Below are 20,614 nucleotides of genomic sequence, written 5' to 3' on the forward strand. Positions count from 1 at the left end.
CCGCCTAAACTCAGATGCGTACTCCTCCGCCGCTCGGCGGCCTTGCCGGAGCGTGTACAGAGTAGCTTCAGCAGAAGCTGCCCGCTGCGGGTCATCATAAAGGATGGCCATTGCATCAAAAAAACTGACAACCGAACTGAGGTGAGGGTCATTTTTTCCCCGTAATCGATGGGCCCAGTCTTGGGGTTCACCCTGCAGGAGGGAGATGACGAACCCCACCTTCACGGATTCAGTCACGAAGGTTCGGGGTTGTAGCTCAAAATAGAGGAGGCAGGACTCGCAGAATGATCTGAAGCGTGTGCGGTCCCCGTGGAAACGTTCCGGTAAGGGTACTTGGGGGTCGGCCGCCGGGAGTGGTGCGGATGCCCCAGACACCAGCACAGGGGCTGCTACAGCTGGAGGTGCGGGGACCGCGGCCTGTGGGACGGGAACGGATATAGTGCAGGTCTGGAATTGGGTTTCAATCTGCTGACATCTATCCTGCAGGGCCGATACGGCCTGTGTCAAATTAGACAGGTGCCTGCAGATCTCCTCAAGCGGCGAGGGACCTCCTCTAGACTCAGTCATGGCCTTCTGGTACTGTAAGGGACCGCCCGGCGGTACTACTAGCACTCCACTGAATAGGCGTCCCCAGCGCACAGAATCTAAGTCCCAGGGTGCTTGTTCACCAGGGCCCCTGATGGTGGGGATGGACTTGGAGCTCCCTGAGACCAGGTCGTGACTACTGGGTGCGCCCGTCAGTGGTAGTAGTATGCACAAGGGGCTCCCACGGGGAAGAGTCTGATGTGAGGAGGTCGGAAGACCCCACTGCAAGGGATGGATGGATGGATGAGCAAGGTCAGACGGGCCGGGTCGGTAACAGAGAGGACGGCAAGGTACAAGGCAGCGGGCATAGAATGGTCGGGTCACACGCCAGGTCAGCAACAGCAGGTCAAATCCAATAGGGGGCATCCAGGAGAGAGGTCAGGCAAAGCAAGGGTCAGAGCAGGAGAAAGCAGCAAGGTCAGGTTCAATCCGGGTCAAAACTTACAAGGGGTACAGGATCACAGGTTCACAGGATGCAGGGAAGACCAGAAGGCACTGAATGACAGCTCAGGGCCATTTAAATATCCCGCCCTGCGCTGCCATTGGTGCCCAGCGGGCGGCCGCGGCTTCTACTGCGCATGCGCGAACTCGAACGCCGCGGCCGGCCCGGACCTAGTGGCCGTGTCCCTGCACAGGGCGGTGCACTGCGCCTGCGCCGGGACCATCGCGGCAGGGATCGAGGAGATCCCTGACAAATACATTTTGGCCTAAATTTAAGATGAAATTTTAGTTTTTTGGGATATTTTTTGTGACAAAAATGAGAAAAGCACACAGGTGATAAAATACTACCAAAAGAAAGCTCTATACATAAATTGAATTTATGTACCATATTGCATGACCACGCAATTGTCAGTTAAAATAGTGCAGCTCTGTATAGCAAGAAAATGGTGTAAATTGCAGTATCTATACCATAGTTTGTAGACGCTATAACTTTCACACAAAGCAATCAATATACATTTATTGGGATTTTTTTACCAGAAACATGTAGCAGAATACATTTTGGTCTAAATTTATAACTAACTTTGAGTTTACTATATATTTTTTATAGCCAAAAGTAAAAAATATAGTTTTTCTTCAAAATTTTTGGTCTTTTTTTATTTACAGCGCTAAAAATAAAAAGCGCACAGGTGATCAAATACCGCCAAAAGAAAGCTCTATTTCTGTGGAAAAAAGGACGTAAATTTCATTTGGGTACAGCATTGCTTGACTGCGCAATTATCAGTTGAATTAGTGCATGTCAGGCACGGCCGGGCGGGATCTCTAGTTCCCCACAGAACGAGATTCCCCAGGATGCGGAGTCTAAGCCCCAGTCTGCCTTTTCACCAGAGCCCCTGATGGTGGGGATGGACTTGATGCAAGACTGAGACCAGGTTGCGGTCCCTGAGTGCACTCGACTGTGGTAGAGGGGTCCCGCGGAGGGTATGTGCCAGAGGTGAGCCTGACGTGAAGGGGCTGACAGGTCCTGGACTCGTGCGGGATGGATGGATGACAGTCAGGAGTATGCGTGGTCAGACAAGCCGGGTCGGTAACAGTGGAGGCAGATCAGTAGGCGAAGAGTAACCGGGTCACGAGCCAAGGTTCAGCAACAGGAGGTCCAATAACAAAGGGGTAGGCAGAGGAATAGTCAGGAACGAGCCAGGGATCAGAGCAGGAGATGGTCAGCAGGAATCAGGACAGGCAGAGTCGGCAACTAGGATCTTACTTCAGAAACAGAAACTAGACCTTGCGGCAATCTGAACACCGCCTGGCTAGTTTAAATAGTGCGCCCTGCACCTTCATTGGTGGCACGCGCGAGTGCGCATGCGTGGCTGCAATTGCCGCCGCGGGCGCCCAGGTCCTAGTGCCTGCACATTGGTGCGCCTAGGCAATCTGCGCACGCGCAGACCCGTGTGCCGCGGCGAGACCTGCAATCCCTGACAGTGCAGCGCCGAGTAGCAAAAAGAGGCCTAGTCATTAAGGGGGGTAAATCCTCTAGAGGGCAAGTGGTTAAAGCTAAATATCATATTCCACAAGTAAACCTGCATAGTTGCCATAATTCCCTTAATGGTTCCAGGGTCTCCATAAATACTGCAACCATTACAAAGGGTACATTCTAAACTAGTGATGGGCCGACCACTCCCCTGTTCAAGTTCGTGGTTGAACATTCAAACCTAAGGAAAGTTCTACCGCGAACTTCAAACAGGGAAAATTCACCAAGCGGTACCTTACCGCATTTGAGTATGCAGTAAGATGCTTCACAGCTACTAAAAAACTGCATGAGTTATATTATTAATTAATGCTGTATTTTAGTAGGGAAAACATTCACTTTGGGTCTGGTATGGATTTTGAGGCAAACCCCCATGCCAAAATTTATTAAAAATCCATACCGATGCTTATCCGAGCATGCAGTCTGGCAGGGGCCTCTTCCCCACAACCATGGACGGTGGCTGTGGGGGTCTGCGGGCTGGGGGGCTTATTGGAATCTGGAAGCCCCCTTTAACAAGGAGGCCCCCAGATCCCGCTCCCCCCATGTGAATGAGTATGGGGTACATGGTAACGCTACTCATTCACAAAAAAAAGTGTAGTATAAAAAAATGACAGTAGACAGTCTTTGACATGTCCTTTATTAAAAATAAAAATTAAAAAAAAGTTCCCTGGAGTAGATTCAACATCAAGCACGATGCCCACAGCCACTGCAGAAACCAACCAAAGAAAAAAAAAAAACTCTCCGCTCTCAACGCTGGCTCCCAGCATCTGACAGCTGCATTGGCTTGACAGTTCTTAAATACTGTGATGATGTCACAAGGGAGCAGAGTTACCCCACCTCCTTGTGACATCATCATGCGCTGTGATTGGCCAAAGCATTGCACCACAAGTGCATTGCTTTGGGCAATCACAATGCACTGTCAGGGCGCAGTACATTGTGGAGAGCGGCAGGCAGAACGCTAAAAGTCCTTACCATTCGTGTGTTCGCCGAACACACAAATGGCCGATGTTCGAGTCGAACTTATGTTCGACTCGAACATCTAGCCCAACCCTATTCTAAATCATTCGAAGTGCAACAGGAACTCTAGGGAGGAAAGAGGCAAAGAATTAGGGCAAGGAGATTAGTGGGTGACCCAGCACACTGGACTCCACCAGTAATGGAAATAACAGATTAGAAAGGAATGCCCTTCTAATTTTTCCTAATCATGATAAGTCGTGAAGAGTCTGCCCATCTCATAACTCATATTCGGAGTGACTTGAAGACATGCTAATTTAATCTTAATGTCAATTCATTTATGAGAACTTAGCTGCAAAAATGGATTTTTAAAAGTTGTTTAATATTTACTTGGAAGTGCTGGGCTAATATTACATACTGCTATTGGGCATAAGCCAGATGCTCCTTTACGGCAAAAAGCGCTTAACCCCCTGCCTCAAATTAAACTTCCAATCTTAAGTTTTAATCAGTGAGAGTCATTTCAGTGTTTTATATTATGTTGTTTAAATAAGTCTAAGTGACAATGCATTTAAATGTCGCTTTAATGCAACGTCCATTCAAGGTTTCTTGGCTCCTCTGATATTTTCTAAGTTTATGTGAGACTCCATTTTTAAAATAGTAGATAATACTAAAAATAATCTAGTTGGACAGCACAACATTTTTTTTGCCTTTGTTTTGCTTAAAATTTCACTGTTTTCAAGCTTCCTGAAACATAGAACAGTAGACAAAGTACTGTATATACAAGATCTTTTCTAAAAAGAAGGTTAAAACGTGAATGCACAAATTTCAGCAGACAACAACCCTTAAGGTTTGTCCACACATGTGGCTAGGGGGTGGTAAAACCCAGCCATGAGCCATGGTTTTACTAACCCCACAACCACCCACCTGAATGACGGCATGCAGCCCAATGTCGAGGTTGCAATGCAAAACGTCTGTTTGAAAAGCCTCAGACAGAAGCTTTCATTTTCTAGCCCATAGACTGTGTACTAGTCCCTGTGAATTGACTTTACTATTAACCACGTGAGTACCAGCATGTAATACCCCAAATCCAGACCATTTTTCAGTTCATAGTGCTGCGATTGTTTGTCAGACAATTATTTGATCATGCAACACTGTACCCAAATTAATTTTATACCGTTGTTTTGAGACAGAAAGAGATTTCTTTTGGCGGTTTTTAATAACCACTGTTTTTTTTTTCTATATAAAAGAAAAAGACCAAAAATGTTGAAAAAAAAAACTGCTTTCATTATTTTCTGTTATAAAACATGTAGTGCAGTCCTTCTTTATCTGCCTTTTTCAGTTCAGGCTACCTTTAGGGTGAATTCACACTAGACAGTGCTGGAACCCTTTACCTCTCTGGCAGTTGTCCATTCTGACTGCGGCAGGAGGAACATCAACACTTTCTTGCACATCATTGAGATTTTTAAGGTGCCAAACACATAAACAGGTAATTGCATAAAATCTTTAATATTTATTTGTTATATTAAAATACCATGCATATTGTAGTACAAATATAGCACTGATAAATTTTGCAATCATATGTTTTAACCACCGTGAAACATATATCTCGATGGCTCATTAACAATGCCATCCTCTATACATACTCTATCTAATCAAAATGTATATCAGCGGCTGTGTAAGACCATCATTCACTAGGATGACCAAACTTCCAAGAATGGGAGTCCCCACAGTTTGGACCTTTGGAGCACAAAGGGCGCTATGGAGTTTCCTACTTGAGCACAGAATTTTAAAAAATACACTAAATCCATGGGGAGGAGGACACTGCTGGAACCATTAATAAACCCTTATATCATCACAGGAATGTCTTAAAATTGGTGTATACTGGGATCGCTGTGGCCACAACTGCTGTAAAACATCAAACTACACCATGCAGGGAATGGACCAGTGAACGGTGGCAAAAGTGGAGTGTCCAGTATTGATAAGGTTCCAGGAACTCCAAAAACCTATATAGATATTGAATTGCCAAAGGCTTACGATTATCTCAGCAGCTCAGATATCTAAAGTGATGTTAACCTTATCCCCAACTGGGGAAAGGGCATTCCATCAGTAAAATGGCCCACGGTCTCATATAATCTACTGTGTGTCCTCCCACAGGTTAGGGTGTGTAGGATTCAGAGACAGTATTTCTGATCACTGTCGCACAAGTAAATTATCATCAAAGCCAGCGTAACCTGAACACCATGTTCAAAAAACAATGTACACAAGTGAGGAGGCCTTTCAGATTCTTAGCATGACAGATGAGAGTAGCAGAGAACTTCCACTGTCTGATTCGAATTCTGAATATGAACCCATGGACAGCTGCGGTTCAGGAACTGATTCAGAGGAAAGGGTCCCTACAAAAAGGATCAGTTGTACTGAACAGCAGCAGGCAACCACCAGCAGTGCAGTACAACCAGATGAAAGTACAAGTAGTGGGGTGTCACATCAGCCACATAGGATTAGGGCCTATACTAGTATCCCAGATGCACTTTCAAATCCTTTATGGCTTCCCTCTAATTCAGCAGCACCTATCATCCCCCCATTTACAATACAACCAGGCATTCAGGCAGAAACCAAAAATTTTACACAAATTCAGTTTTTTTACCAATGATTTATTCAATTTAATTGTAGTCCAATGTAATCTGTATGCTTAGCAGCACATTGCCAATAATCTCTCATTTTATGTCCGCCCATATGAGTGGAAGCGCATCACAGCTAAGAAATTTGAAATTTTTCAGGACTTTACCTTTATGGAACAAAGAAAAATTAACTTCACACCTATTGGTCCAAAAACCACATTCACTATATGCCAATGTACTCCTCTATTGTAACAAGGATATATTATTCAACATTTATAGGATTCCTCCATTTTAGTGGCAATTCTCTGTGCCCTCCCCGAGATAACCCTGCATATACAGTAACAAGCTTTGCAAAATTAGGCCACTTATCAATTTTATCCCCAAAGGTTTCTCAGATTTATATTTCTGACAAACATAACTGCATTGATGAGTTCCTCATACATTTTACTGACAGGCTGGGCATGAAAAAATATATCCTAAGTAAATGTGCCAGATACAGGGTGAAGATAGGTAAACTTTGTGAGAGGGCCGCAGAGTACACATATGACTCCCATGTTTATGAAGGGAAAGATAGCCACCTGGAGCCCCCTGGATGTCCAACTTATATGGGAAGGAGTGGAAAAAATTGTGTGGGACCATATGTCACCTCTACGAGAATGCACAATCCCAATGCACATTTCTACATACTGACCATTTGCGGTTTTCTCAACCACTTTTCAGACCACTGACTGGACCGAGCCTATGCCTGAACAATGACCATGCTTTTCCCTGCTGTCTGAACTGACCTTGTCCCATCAATTGATCATGTTTCTACCTGCAACCTGGATTGATCTTTTGCCTGCATACAAACCTTGTCTCTGCCTGCAGCCTGAACTGATCCTGGTCTGTTTATCAACAATGTTTTTTGCCTGCCACCTGGATTGATCTTTTGCCTGCTGTGACAGTGCAAGGCCTGCTATTTTAATAGTGGGATGGAATACAACACAGGGTTCTCAGTTTTGCAGAGGGGCTCCAGAGTAGTGTTTCAGAGTGGAGAAAACTAACATTTTAGTTTTCTCTGGGATTCATAATTCTTGGATCAGGGTCTGGAGTAGGAGGCTTCAAAGAGCTTTGGGTGGTAATAGGCCTCTACCAATGTGTACCAGTTACCATTGACAAATAGACTACTATGCTTATGCAATACCCCCAGAATATCACACTATATACTGGCCATGTCTCTGCCTGCTGCCTGAACTGATCCTGGCCTGTTAATTGAACCAATTTCTTCCTGCTGTCTGAACTGATTATTTGCCTGTTTGCTGACCACAGCTCTGCCTGCCACCAGTACTGACTAATTTGCATGGTCTACTGACTACATTTTAGTGAGACATCAAACCCACCTATCTATTGCAGACAACCCTTTGTTCAGCCTCTTGTACATCCTGACTTGTGAGCATAGCATTATGCTATGGGGGCAGCCATGTACCAGTAGATTAGGCCTGCTTGGCTTTAGGAAAAGGGAACTGATGTAGGTGAAGTTACACTATGCCATATTATCTGACCACTCAAACAGTGGTGACTATTACAGTACACTATGATGGTTGATTTTTGTGATACACATGATGCAATGTCAGGTACATAATCAGGTCTTACACATGTGGAATACCCATACTCAGGAGGAGTATCAGGTTGGCTGTAATTATATATATATATATATATATATATATATATATATACACACACATACACAAACACATACACACTATATTGCCAAATGTATTGGGACGCCTGCCTTTACACGCACATGAACTTCAACGGCCGTCTTAGTCTGTAGGATTCAATATTGAGTTGGCCCACCCTTTGCAGCTATAACAGCGTCAACTGTTCTGGGAAGGCTGTCCACAAGGTTTAGGAGTGTGTCTATGGGAATGTTTGACCATTCTTCCAGAAGCGTATTTGTGAGGTTAGGCACTGATGATGGACGAGAAGGTCTGGCTTGCAGTCTCCACTCCAATTCATCCCAAAGGTATTCTTTCGGGTTGAGTTGAGGACTGGTTGAGGTGTGCAGGCCAGTCAAGTTCCTCCACCCCAAACACCATGTCTTTATAGACCTTGCTTTACAGGAAGGGGCCATCCCAACTGTTCCCACAAAGTTGGGAGCATGAAATTTTCCAAAATATGTTGGTATGCTTATGAGTTCCCTTCACTGGAACTAAGGGGCCAAGCCCAACCCCTAAAATACAACCCCACACCATAATCCCCCTCCACCAAACTTTACACTTGGCACAATGCAATCAAGCAAGTACTGCTCTCCTGGCAACCACCAAACCCAGACGTATTCATTGGATTGCCAGACAGAGAAGCGTGATTTGTCACTATAGAGTCCAGAGGCGGCGTGCTTCCGGCGCATTGCAATACACTTGGTGATATAAGGTTTGGATGCAGCTACTCGGCCATGGAAACCAATTTCATTAAGCTATCTACGCACTGTTGTTGTGCTAATATGAAAAGCCATACGAAGTTTGGAGGTCTTTAGCTATTAACTCTGCCGACAGTTGGCAACTTCATGCACTGACACAGCTCTGTCATTTTACATGGCCTACCACTTTGTGGCTGACTTGCTGTTGTTCCCAGTTGCTTCCAATACCACTAACATTTGACCGTGGAATATTTTGTAGCAAGGAAATTTCACATATGGACTTATTGCACAGATGGCAGCCTATCACAGTACCACACTTGAATTCACTGAGCTGCTGAGAGCAACCCATTCTTTCACAAATGTTTGTAGAAGCAGTCTGCATGCCTAAGAGCTTGATTTTATACACTTGTGGCCATGGAACTGATTGGAAAACCTGAACCCAATGATTTGGGGGGATGTCCCAATATTTTTGGCAATATAGTGTATAACTGATTGGGTCCTGGAAAACCGGATACTATTGGAATATTGACCTTTCCCTAACAGTCTGCAGAGGAGCATTTGGAGGATTAACTATATAGATGCCAAATTATTTTGATTGGGTTGACATTTTTTTGTTTCATATACAGTACAGCTGGTGAGTGTTCCATGTGCGATGAAAGGACACATGGTGAATTTACAATGACTGTATACATTTTGCACAGTGGCAGTTTGTTTGGATTGTTTGAGCACAAAACATTTTATTACCTTATCCACTTTATTTTTATTTTTTTTGTGGCACAATTGAATGAATATTTTTGTATGAACTTTACACTGTTTTTAAATGTATTTATTCATGAACTTTGGGACTTTGCTGAATTAACTTTTTTATAAATGAATTAATTGCACAGAAGATAATTTGCACACTGCTTGGTGTATTTGAATTTTTACACCATTCTTTTAGATTGGTTATAGATGCAATTTATTGGTATATTGGGAGAAACCTGTCTCTGCAGATTCTGTTTCAGAACAAGCTTGGGTTATGCATGAAGGAAAAGCCTCTTACTTGCTGAGCCAGATCAGACTCAAGGCATCCTTGGCAGGACTCTGGAGCCAAGTGGATTTCCAGGAGGGGGCTGTCACGATCAGGGGTCAGGCTAGAAGACCAGTTGCTATAGCAGTGGAAAGGCTCACCTGAAACCAGCAGGATAGGTACACAGGCAGGTCACAGTGGCGAAGGAGTGGGATCACCCGAGGTGCAGAGTCTAAGTACCAACCGGTGTTCACCAGAGCTCCTGATGGTGGAGATGGATTTTGCTGCATGTTAGCACCAGGTTGCAGTCCTCAGGATCACCCCACCAGGAAGTGAGCAAGCAGAGGTCCAGTAGCATATAAGCAGGTAAAGATCAAACGGAAGCGTGGTCAGTAAACAAGCCAAGGTTGGTAATCAGCAGTCGCAGGTTGGGATCAGGCAGAAGTGTAGTCGAGAACAAGCCAAGGGTTAATAACTAGTGGTAGCAAAATATGGATAATAACAGAGATGACAAGGAGCAAGATACTGACTAGAGAGCACAATAAGCTGGCAAACAGGAAGTGCAGAGACATGGCTTATATCAGGAAGTTCATGGGAGGAGCAAGGGGGGGTTCAAGGTTTATGACAAACAAGGTCAAGGTAGGATCATCCAAATAATTGTCAAGGGAGCTGTCCAGCATTCCAGGTGGCTCAGCAAGAAGAAACATTGCCACTCACCGCAGAAGGCCCAGGTTCTGACCCAGGCTCTGACAAGGGCAGCTACAACCTTCCTGCTCCAGGAGGTGTATAGCGAAATCAGGCCAGGGCCAAGTGGTAGGCAGAAGAAGCACCTGCCTTGGGCTCTTCAACAGGACTGGGGTGCAAAAGGGGAGTTCCTGCAATCTTTGCTGCTGAAGAAGTTCACAACACATGAGGAGGGGCACACTTTGGCCTTTTTTGCCTTGTATGCTAAAGGACCTGGGAACTGAGCGCAATTGATCAGAGCTGCCACTTCACAAAGGAAGTACTGATTGTGGGTGTCTGAGGAGGATAGGATAGGGCATGTCAGTACAGACACAGCAAATGAGGTGGCTTCTCTGTACCAACTGCTGTCCTTGTCAATATCAACTTAAGGGATGGGAACAACAAAGCTGCCTCAGTGCCTAGGGCCCAATTTCTGCACAATAATGGCTCTACCTACAAATAGTTTTGTACAACCTTGGCAACTAACAAGCAGTTTGTAACAAACAGTTATGGTAATTTAATCACTTCCATAAAGGACACTTTTACCCTCTTCCTGCCCAGGCCAATGCTCAGCTTTCAGCGCTCTCACACTTTGAATGACAATCACTCAGTCATGCAACACTGCACCCAAACTAAATTTTTATATATTTTTTTTTAGACAGATATACAGTGGGGATCGAACGTTTGGGCACCCCAGCTAAAAATTTGTATTAATGTGCATAAAGAAGCCAAGGAAAGATGGAAAAATCTCCAAAAGGCATCAAATTACAGATTAGACATTCTTATAATATGTCAACAAAAGTTAGATTTTATTTCCATCATTTACACTTTCAAAATAACAGAAAACAAAAAAATGGCGTCTGCAAAAGTTTGGGCACCCTGCAGAATTTATAGCATGCACTGCCCCCTTTGCCAAGCTGAGACCTGCCAGTGTCATGGATTGTTCTCAATCATCGTCTGGGAAGACCAGGTGATGTCAATCTCAAAGGTTTTAAATGCCCAGACTCATCTGACCTTGCCCCAACAATCAGCACCATGGGTTCTTCTAAGCAGTTGTCTAGAAAACTGAAACTGAAAATAGTTGATGCTCACAAAGCTGGAGAAGGCTATAAGAAGATAGCAAAGCGTTTTCAGATGTCAATATCCTCTGTTTGGAATGTAATTAAGAAATGGCAGTCATCGGGTACAGTGGAAGTTAAAGCAAGATCTGGAAGACCAAGAAAAATATCACACAGAACAGCTCGCAGGATTGTGAGAAAAACAATTCAAAACCCACGTTTGACTGCACGATCCCTCCAGAAAGATCTGGCAGACACTGGAGTTGTGGTACACTATTCCACTATAAAGAGATACTTGTACAAATATGGTCTTCATGGAAGAGTGATCAGAAGAAAACCTCTTCTACGTCCTCAACACAAATATCATCGTTTGAACTTTGCAAATGAACATATAGACAAGCCTGATTCATTTTGGAAACAAGTTCTGTGGACCGATGAGGTTAAAATTTAACTTTTTGGCTAGAATGAGCAAAGGTACGTTTGGAAAAGAAGGGGCACAGAATTTAATGAAAAGAACCTCTGTCCAACTGTTAAGCATGGGGTTGGATCAATCATGCTTTGGGGTTGTGTTGCAGCCAGTGGCACAGGGAACATCTCACGAGTAGAAGGAAAAATGGATTCAATAAAATTTCAGCAAATTTTGGATGGTAACTTGATGCCATCTGTGAAAAAGCTGAAGTTAAAGAGAGGATGGCTTCTACAAATGGATAATGATCCTAAACACACCTCGAAATCCACGGGGGATTACATCAAGAGGCGTAAACTGAAGGTTTTGCCATGGCCTTCACAATCTCCTGACTTCAACATAATTGAAAATCTATGGATAGACCTTAAAAGAGCAGTGCGTGACAGACAGCCCAGAAATCTCAAAGAACTGGAAGACTTTTGTAAGGAAGAATGGGCAAAGATACCTCAAACAAGAACTGAAAGACTCTTGGCTGGCTACAAAAAGTGTTTACAAGCTGTGATACTTGCCAAAGGGGGCAGTACAAGATATTAACTCTGCAGGGTGCCCAAACTTTTGCAGACGCCATTTTTTTGTTTTCTGTTATTTTGAAAGTGTAAATGATGGAAATAAAATCTAACGTTTGTTGACATATTATAAGAATGTCTAATCTGTAATTTGATGCCTTTTGGAGATTTTTCCATCTTTCCTTGACTTCTTTATGCACATTAATACAAATTTTTAGCTGGGGTGCCCAAACTTTCGATCCCCACTGTAGCTTTCTTTTGGTTGTATTTAAACACAGCTGGGTTTTTATTTTTTATGATACAAGCGAAAAAATACCAAAAATGTGTGAAAAAAAATGCATTTTTCTTAGTTTCTCTTATAACATTTTGCACAAAAAATAAATTTTCCTAATTTAGGCCAAAGTAAATACTGCTACATATCTTTGGTAAAAAATAACCCAAATCAGTGTATATTACCTAGTCTTTGTGAGAGTTATAAAGCTATGGTATGTATCATTGAAAATTGATCAATCCTGATGTACCTCATTTCTTAAATGCCAGAACAGTACAAATACCCACCAAATGACCTTTTTGGAAAGTAGAAAGTCCAAGGTAGTTAGTAAGAAGCATGATGAGTGTTTTGAAGTTGTGATTTTTTCCAACAATTCTTTGGAAAATGAAGAAATTAAAGTGTTACTAAACCCACAACAATAAAAAAAAATAAGTCTATATATGCAGTAAAGCATGCTTGTTATACTCACTGTGGAACCTAAGGGGTAATCCTCTGCATGTAAAAACGCTGTTTGAACCTGACTTCTCTGATCCTCCCCTTCTTCCAGTGTCCCCCTTTTATCTCCTGATAAGACACATCTAATTTCCTGACTACCTATCACACTTTGAAGGCCCTGGAGTACCAGGACAGCAGAAATACCCACAAAATGACCCTATTTTGGTAAAGAAACACCCCAACATATATTCTATGAGGCATAATGAGTCTTTTGAACATATAATTTTTTTTCCCACAAGTTTTTGGAAAATGCGTAAAGAAAATTAAAAATTACTTTTCTTTTTTTACAACAAGTTGTCATTTATAAGATATTTCTAACACACAGCATGGGCATACCAAGCATTACAACCCAAAACACATTCTGCAGCTCCTCCTGAGTATGGCAATACCATATGTGTGAGACTTTTCACATACCAGCCACAGAGAGGCCAAACATCCAAGGAGAACCTTTAGGCATTCTAGGGGCATGATAGGCTACACTGATGGCTGCGGTGACAGGTACACTGATAGGCAGCACTGATGGGCTGCTATGACAGGTACACTGATAGGCTGCACTAACTGCTGCTGTATAAGGTACACTGATAGGCTGCACTGATGGCTGTGGTGTCAGGTACACTGATAGACTGCACTGACAGCTCTGTGTGACAGGTACACTGATAGGCTGCACTGAAGGCTGCAGTGACAGGTACACTGATAGGCTGCACTGATGGCTGTGGTGTCAGGTACACTGATAGACTGCACTGACAGCTCTGTGTGACAGGTACACTAATAGGCTGCACTTAAGGCTGCAGTGACAGGTACACTGATAGGCTGCACTAATGGCTGCGGTGACAGGTGCACTGATGACTGCGGGGACAGGTATATTGATTAGGGCTGCACTGATGACTACTGTGGCAGGTACACTGATTCGGGGTGCACTGATGATTGCTGTGGCAGGTACACTGATTAGGGTTGCACTGATGGACTGCGGTGACAGGCTCACTGATTAGGGGCTGAACTGACGGGCTGCTATGACAGGTACACTGAGTAGGGATGCACTGATGGCTGCTATGATAGGTACACTGATAGGCTGTACTGACTGCTGCTGTATAAGGTACACTGATAGGCTGCACTGATGGCTGAGGTGACAGGTACATTGATTAGGGATGCACTGATGACTGCTGTGGCAGGTACACTGATTAGGGCTGCACTGATGATTGCTGTGGCAGGTACACTGATTAGGGTTGCTCTGATGGACTGCGGTGACAGGCACACTGATTAGGGGCTGCACTGATGGGCTGCTATGACTGGTACACTGAGTAGGGCTGCACTGATGGCTGCTATGATAGGTACACTGATAGGCTGCACTGATGGCTGTGGTGTCAGGTACACTAATAGGCTGCACTGATGGCTGCAGTGACAGGTACACTGGTAGGCTGCACTGATGACTTTGGTGACAGGTACATTGATTAGGGCTGCACTGATGACTGCTGTGGCAGGTACACTGATTAGGGGTACACTGATTAGGGTTGCACTGATGGACTGTTATGACAGGTACACTGAGTAGGGCTGCACTGATGGCTGCTGCTGTGACAAGTACACTGACAGGCTGTACTGATGGGTGATTTATGACAGATACACTGACAGACTGCATTGATGACAACTGCTGTGACAGGTACTCTTATTACAGGGCTGATCAGGCAATCAGGGCACAGTATTGAAGGGGTGAAAGTGGTAAACCACTGTTCCGGTGTTCTCCTCACACAGAATCTGTGTGTGAAGAAGAGAAGCCAGTAACAGAGATTTACCGCTATTTGTTGACATCATGTGATTGGACACAGCAGATCACGTGGTAAAGAGCCGCTGTCATTGACTCTTTACCTTGATTGATGATTCGCTCTGTCCACCACCAATTGCAGACTGGGTGACGTCATATGACATCCACTCGGATGGAAGAGAGGCCCGCCCAGCCAGGTGGGAATGGGTTAAGGAAGATTCGGTTCATTTCAGAAAATGAGTACCTGATATGTATTACCGCAGATGTATTTGGGCCCATTTACACCAGGTGCGGTGGGACTGTAGTAGGCAGCTATTTCAGCACAGTCCCTGTGGCCTTGTCTCCTATGTGTCTATCTAGGTTCTCACCATCACATTGCGCAGTTCAATCCACTACCTTGCACCACGCGGTGAACATTAGGATTTAATGAAATATAAAAAGAGTGAACAGTTTGATGTGCCACAATTGGCAAACTGCAGTAAACCCATCACATCTCTGCCCTTAGCATGCACAAAGCAAGTGTGAGCTCAGCACTGGTATTGGTGCCATACAGCCTATATAAGCTGGAGCGTGACATGGACAGTTTGCTGAGTGGCCTTCAGCTTGTTCCTGACTTGCCTGTGACCTGACCTGCCACTTCTGCCTTCCGTGTATGCCTCTGACCTGTGTTTAGATACTTATCTGCCTATTGTGACCGGTCTGTATTTTGCACTTTGCTTTTTTCTTCTGAATTTGACCCATATTGCCCACCTGGTAATTGACCTCAGCCTGTATCTGGAGATGCCCTCTGCCTTCTGGTCCTGTACCTTGCTGCCAAGCTGGTGCTGACCTTGACCTGCATCTTTCTGCTGTCTTGGCCTTATGATTCAGTACCTCATTGCCCAACCACTGACCACCTTCAGCTTGTGTCGTGGCTATGCTCCTGCCTTCTGATCAGGTGCTACCTGCAACAACTGCCCTCATGCCACTCTGTGTCCTCACATACCCTGCCACCACTACTAGAGTCCTTGGATGGGTGTAAGAGAAGTTCCTTCTTCAGTATGATCTCCATCAGGTGGATGACAGGGAAATACATTGTAAATTAGATGTATTATCAGATTCACATTTTTTTGGGAACATTTGTCTATTGAACCCTTGGCCCTGCTTTTCCTTTGTCTGACGGTATTCTGTAAAGTGAATGTGCCTGTCCTTGCCTCATCTCCTGTTACAGAAAGACATGCCTCTGTCGGGTTTTGATTGATCTAGTCTTCATTGCAAAGACAAGAGTCCTACAGGCCAATGAGACTACGCAGCTGAAGTAGCTAAAGTGCACACAGACGTTTCATAAAGGGGCCTATTGCAATTGCAAAATACACCTAAAATGAGCAGTTTAGGTTTTTTTCCAACTATATTGTTTATCTGGCATTTCAACTCATATGTGAAAGTAACACATGAGTTTAGAGGACGAGACTCAGCATGTAATCACTTATTACATTGTACTAATCACATAATTGCACGGTCAGTTACAAGGCAATTGTGGAATTATATTTTCATTAAAATGTATCCATCTCTATAATTATTCATGATCACATGCAAATTAGTCCACAGTTCTATTTAACCTCCTCAGTACCAGGAGTAAGACAAATGGTTGAGGGGTATTTCTGGAAAAGTGAGAACACGGTGGAATTAAAAATTAAAGCAGTTAAAAAAAAACAAAAACAAAAATGTCATATATTGCAGTTTACCAATCCTTAGATGTGGTGGCTGCATTAGTTTTCCTTTTTTTCCTTTATTTCACCTAGTGATCCAGCCAGTAACACACCTGCTTGCCGTAGGTTGTCTGCATTCTGAATGAAGCAGTAAAGCAGACACCTTTGAACAGCAGCATTATCAGTCTGGGGAGAGGGTAATGTTAGACCAGCAGATTTAGATGGAAATAAATAACAAAATAAAGCTAAACCCCAGCTTTATAAGTAGTTATAGCACACAGTTCTTTTAAAATTTTTGGGATAAAGTTTTTATATATTATATATAATAAATAAAAGCTGACCATTGTAATTACCCCTGTCAGTGTTAAATAGTTTATCTCAACCCCGTAACTGCTACTTTGCCTGGACAGCTTGTTCTGTTAACCACTTGCTGCCTACTAACAGTACAGATACTGCTAGTGGGCGGCACAGTGATGTACTGGTAAAGACAGAAGTTGTCAAACAAATCTGATTTCAGTTTATGAGGAGGTAAGGAAAACCTTGGACAGAGGGGTGGCTGTAGACTTATTATACTTGGATTTTGCAAACGCCTTTCACACAGTATAGGGATACATGGCTAATGTAAGGTAAAGTCTACAAGTCTGGTAAAATCAGTTTGTAAATAGATAGAAAACTGGCTAAAAGATCGTATTCAGAGATTAGTGGTTAATGATTCATACTCTGAATGGTCTAGGGTTGTCAGTGGTGTACCCCAAGGTTCAGTGTTGGGACCCTTACTTTTTAATATATTTATAAATGATATAGGGTCTGGGATTTCAGTTTTTGCAGATGACACCAAGCTGTGCAGTGGAATAATGTCCTTATAGGAGATCTCCAACTTACAAGCCGACCTCAATGTACTGTTTAATTAGGCAACTATGTGGCAAATGCGGTTTAATGTTGATAAATGTAAGGTTCTGCACTTGGGGGCTAAGAATATGCATGCATTATGACTACTAGGGGGAGGTACAACTGGGGGAATCAATGGTGGAGAAGGATCTGGGGGTTCTGGTAGATCACAAGCTTAATAATGGCATGCAATGCCAAGCTGCGGTTTGTAAAGCGAGCAAAATCCTCTCTTGTATTAAAAGAGGTATAGACTCCAGAGAGAGAGATATCATATTACCCTGTACAAATCATTAGTAACACCTCATCTGGAATACGCAGTTCAGTTTTGGGCACCAATTCACAAAAAGAACATTGGGGAACTGGAGAAAGTACAGAGAAGGACAACCAAACTGATAAGAGGCATGGAGGAGTTCGGCTATGAGGAAAGATTAGAGGAACTGAGAAGAGGAGATTAAGGGGAGATATAGTCAACATGTATAAATACATAAGTGGTCCATTTAATTAACTTGGTGTAGAGTTATTTTTATTATTAGGGCACGTTTTTTCACAGAGGACAAGGGGGCACTCTTTACGTCTGAAGGAAAAAAGATTTAATCTGAAAATAAGGAAAGACTTCTTCATAGTAAGAGCTGTAAAAATGTGGAATAGACTCCCTCAAGAGTAGATTCTGGCCAGCTCAGTAGATTGTTTTAAAAAAAAAAAAGTCTGGATTTTTTTCCTAGATACTCATAATATAACTGGATACTAACATGTATAGGTAGTTGATCCAGGGAATATCTTATTGCCTCTTGAGGGATCAGGAAGGAAGTTTTTCCCCTGCTAGAGCAAATTGGATAATGCTTTATTGGGTTTTCTGCCTTCCTCTGTACCAATTACGGGTATAGGAATGTGTATATGGGATTATATTTTTTTTCCCCCTTTTTATTGGTTGAACTGGATAGACTTGTGTCTTTTTTCAACTGGACAAACCATGTAACTATGTATGTAACTATACTTAACATAGAAATGCAGTGAACTGCATTTTGGCCTAAATCTATGAAGAAAGAATATTTCTTTGCAGAACTGTAAAACAGAAACGTAAATTGTAAAACAGAATTGTAAAATATAAACGTGTTTTTGGTATTTTTTCATTTATATTGCAAAAAATAAAAAAAAAACAGTTAAAGTAGCACAGTGCTGACAAACAAAAAAATGCCCTGGTCATAAAGGGGGTAAAACTTTCCAGAGGTCAAGTGGTTAATCAATAGCCGCCCGGCCAATAGCCGTTTGGCGGCCGGCAAAATGCTGTAGATTTCCGGGGTGGACGCCATATGGTGTCCTCCCGGGCATGCGCAGTTTTCGCGCTTGCAGAGCCACGCAGTGGAGCAATCTGTCACCGGCCGTGTACCTTGGACACGGCCGATGACAGATCTGAGTACTGGCCCCTGTTGCCGGTACCATCTGAGCTGCTGTGACCAATCACAGCAGGTCACATGACAGTTGTATACAATGGATGGCTTCATTCATGCCATCCATTGTATACTAGTGTCTACCTGTGAATGGTCACAGCGATCACATGCACATGTCATGTGATTAGCTGTGGCTAAATCACAGCTAAGCACAAAAAAAAAAAAAAAAAAAAATACCCTGAATGAATCGATGTCATTCAGGTTAATGCTTGCTTATAGCAAAGTAATTCTTTGCTATAAGCAAATTGTGTAAAAAAAAAAAATACTGATCACTTCCCCAATCACTTACCACTATGGTAACATTGTACTACTTTGGACATAGTGAAATATGAAAAAAAAATCTTAAAAAAAAGAAAAAAAATTTAATAAAAAATTAAAAAGAAAAAAAATTTAAAAAATGAAATTTTTTTGTTTTCTGTTATTTTGAAAGTGTAAATGATGGAAATAAAATCTAACTTTTGTTGACATATTATAAGAATGTCTAATCTGTAATTTGATGCCTTTTGGAGATTTTTCCATCTTTTCTTGGCTTCTTTTTGCACATTAATACAAATTTTTAGCTGGGGTGCCCAAACTTTCGATCCCCACTGTACATCCTAATTTGGGTTATTTTCACCAAAGACATGTAGCAGAATACATCTTGGCATAAATTTATGAAGAACAATTATTTATTTACAAACTTATAACAAAAACAAAGAAAAACATGTTTTTTTTTCAAAATTTTAAGTCTTTTTTTGTTAATTTAGCAAAAAATAAAAACCCCGGCGGTGATTAAATACCACCAAAAGAAAGCTCTAGTTGTGTGAAGAAAATGATAAAATTTTAGTTTGGGTACAATGTTGTATGACCGCGCAATTGTTATTCAAAGTGTGAGAGCGCTGAAACCTGAAAAATGGCCTGGGAGGGAAGGGGGTAAAAGTGCCCAGTATGGAATCGGTTAAAGTAAGTTGAAAAATTACAGACTTACTGGCAGGATCACCAGGTTAAATTAAAGAAAAACAAACTAACAATGTAATACATTTTTATTTTTGGATGTAATACTAAAGTAACCTCACATTGTATGCTGCTCTCCTTCATTCCTCCTACCACTCCATCCCCCACAGCCACTTCCTCCTGTACCACTACCCCCTCACTCCCAGATTGTAAGCTCGAAAGAGTAGGGCCCTCTTACCCCTCGTGTGCTGTTCGTAGCTGCTGTAATGTTTCATGTATTGTCCCCCCCTCTATTGTACAGCGCTGAGCAAACCCTTTGGCGCTATATAAACTCAATGTAATGTAATGTAATGTAATGTAATGTATGAACACTCTGATACTTGTAGCTTGAAGGATAATCATGGGACAGCAATTTACAAAACAAAAAAACCCCAAGGATTAAAAGCATTTTCTGGTCAATGGAAGATGGTGTTGATGGAACAGTACACATGAGAAATACTTCTAAGTGTGTTTTCCACCTTCAAGCATTGGGTGAGGTTCTTTGGTACTGTGTAGAATTTGTTCGTATATAAATATTTTTAACAGGCTAATGCAACAAACGTCTTTAGTGGGAGCAGCCAGTTATCAAATATATATACATACACACTCACCGGACTCTTTATTAAGTACACCTGTTCAATTGCTTGGTAACACAAATTGCTGTTCACCCAATCACATGGCAGTAAGTGGTCAAAACGACTTGTTGAAGTTCAAACCGAGCATCAGAAAGGGAAAGAAAGGGGATTTAAGTGACTTTAAACGTGGCATGGTTGTTGGTGCCAGACGGGCTGGTCTGAGTATTTCAAAAACTGC

General features: G+C 42.7%; 1 long non-coding RNA gene across 1 annotated transcript in view; it reads right to left on the reverse strand.

Annotated features, from left to right (window-relative positions):
* LOC149437107 (uncharacterized) overlaps positions 1-20,614 on the reverse strand; it is a 176,818-nt gene that overhangs the window by 125,658 nt on the left and 30,546 nt on the right. The window lies entirely within an intron of this gene.

The sequence above is a fragment of the Staurois parvus genome, unplaced genomic scaffold (genome assembly GCF_062004578.1).
Source record: "Staurois parvus isolate SC_StPar_1 unplaced genomic scaffold, SC_StPar_1.0 ptg001316l, whole genome shotgun sequence".
Taxonomy (NCBI): Eukaryota; Metazoa; Chordata; class Amphibia; order Anura; family Ranidae; genus Staurois; species Staurois parvus.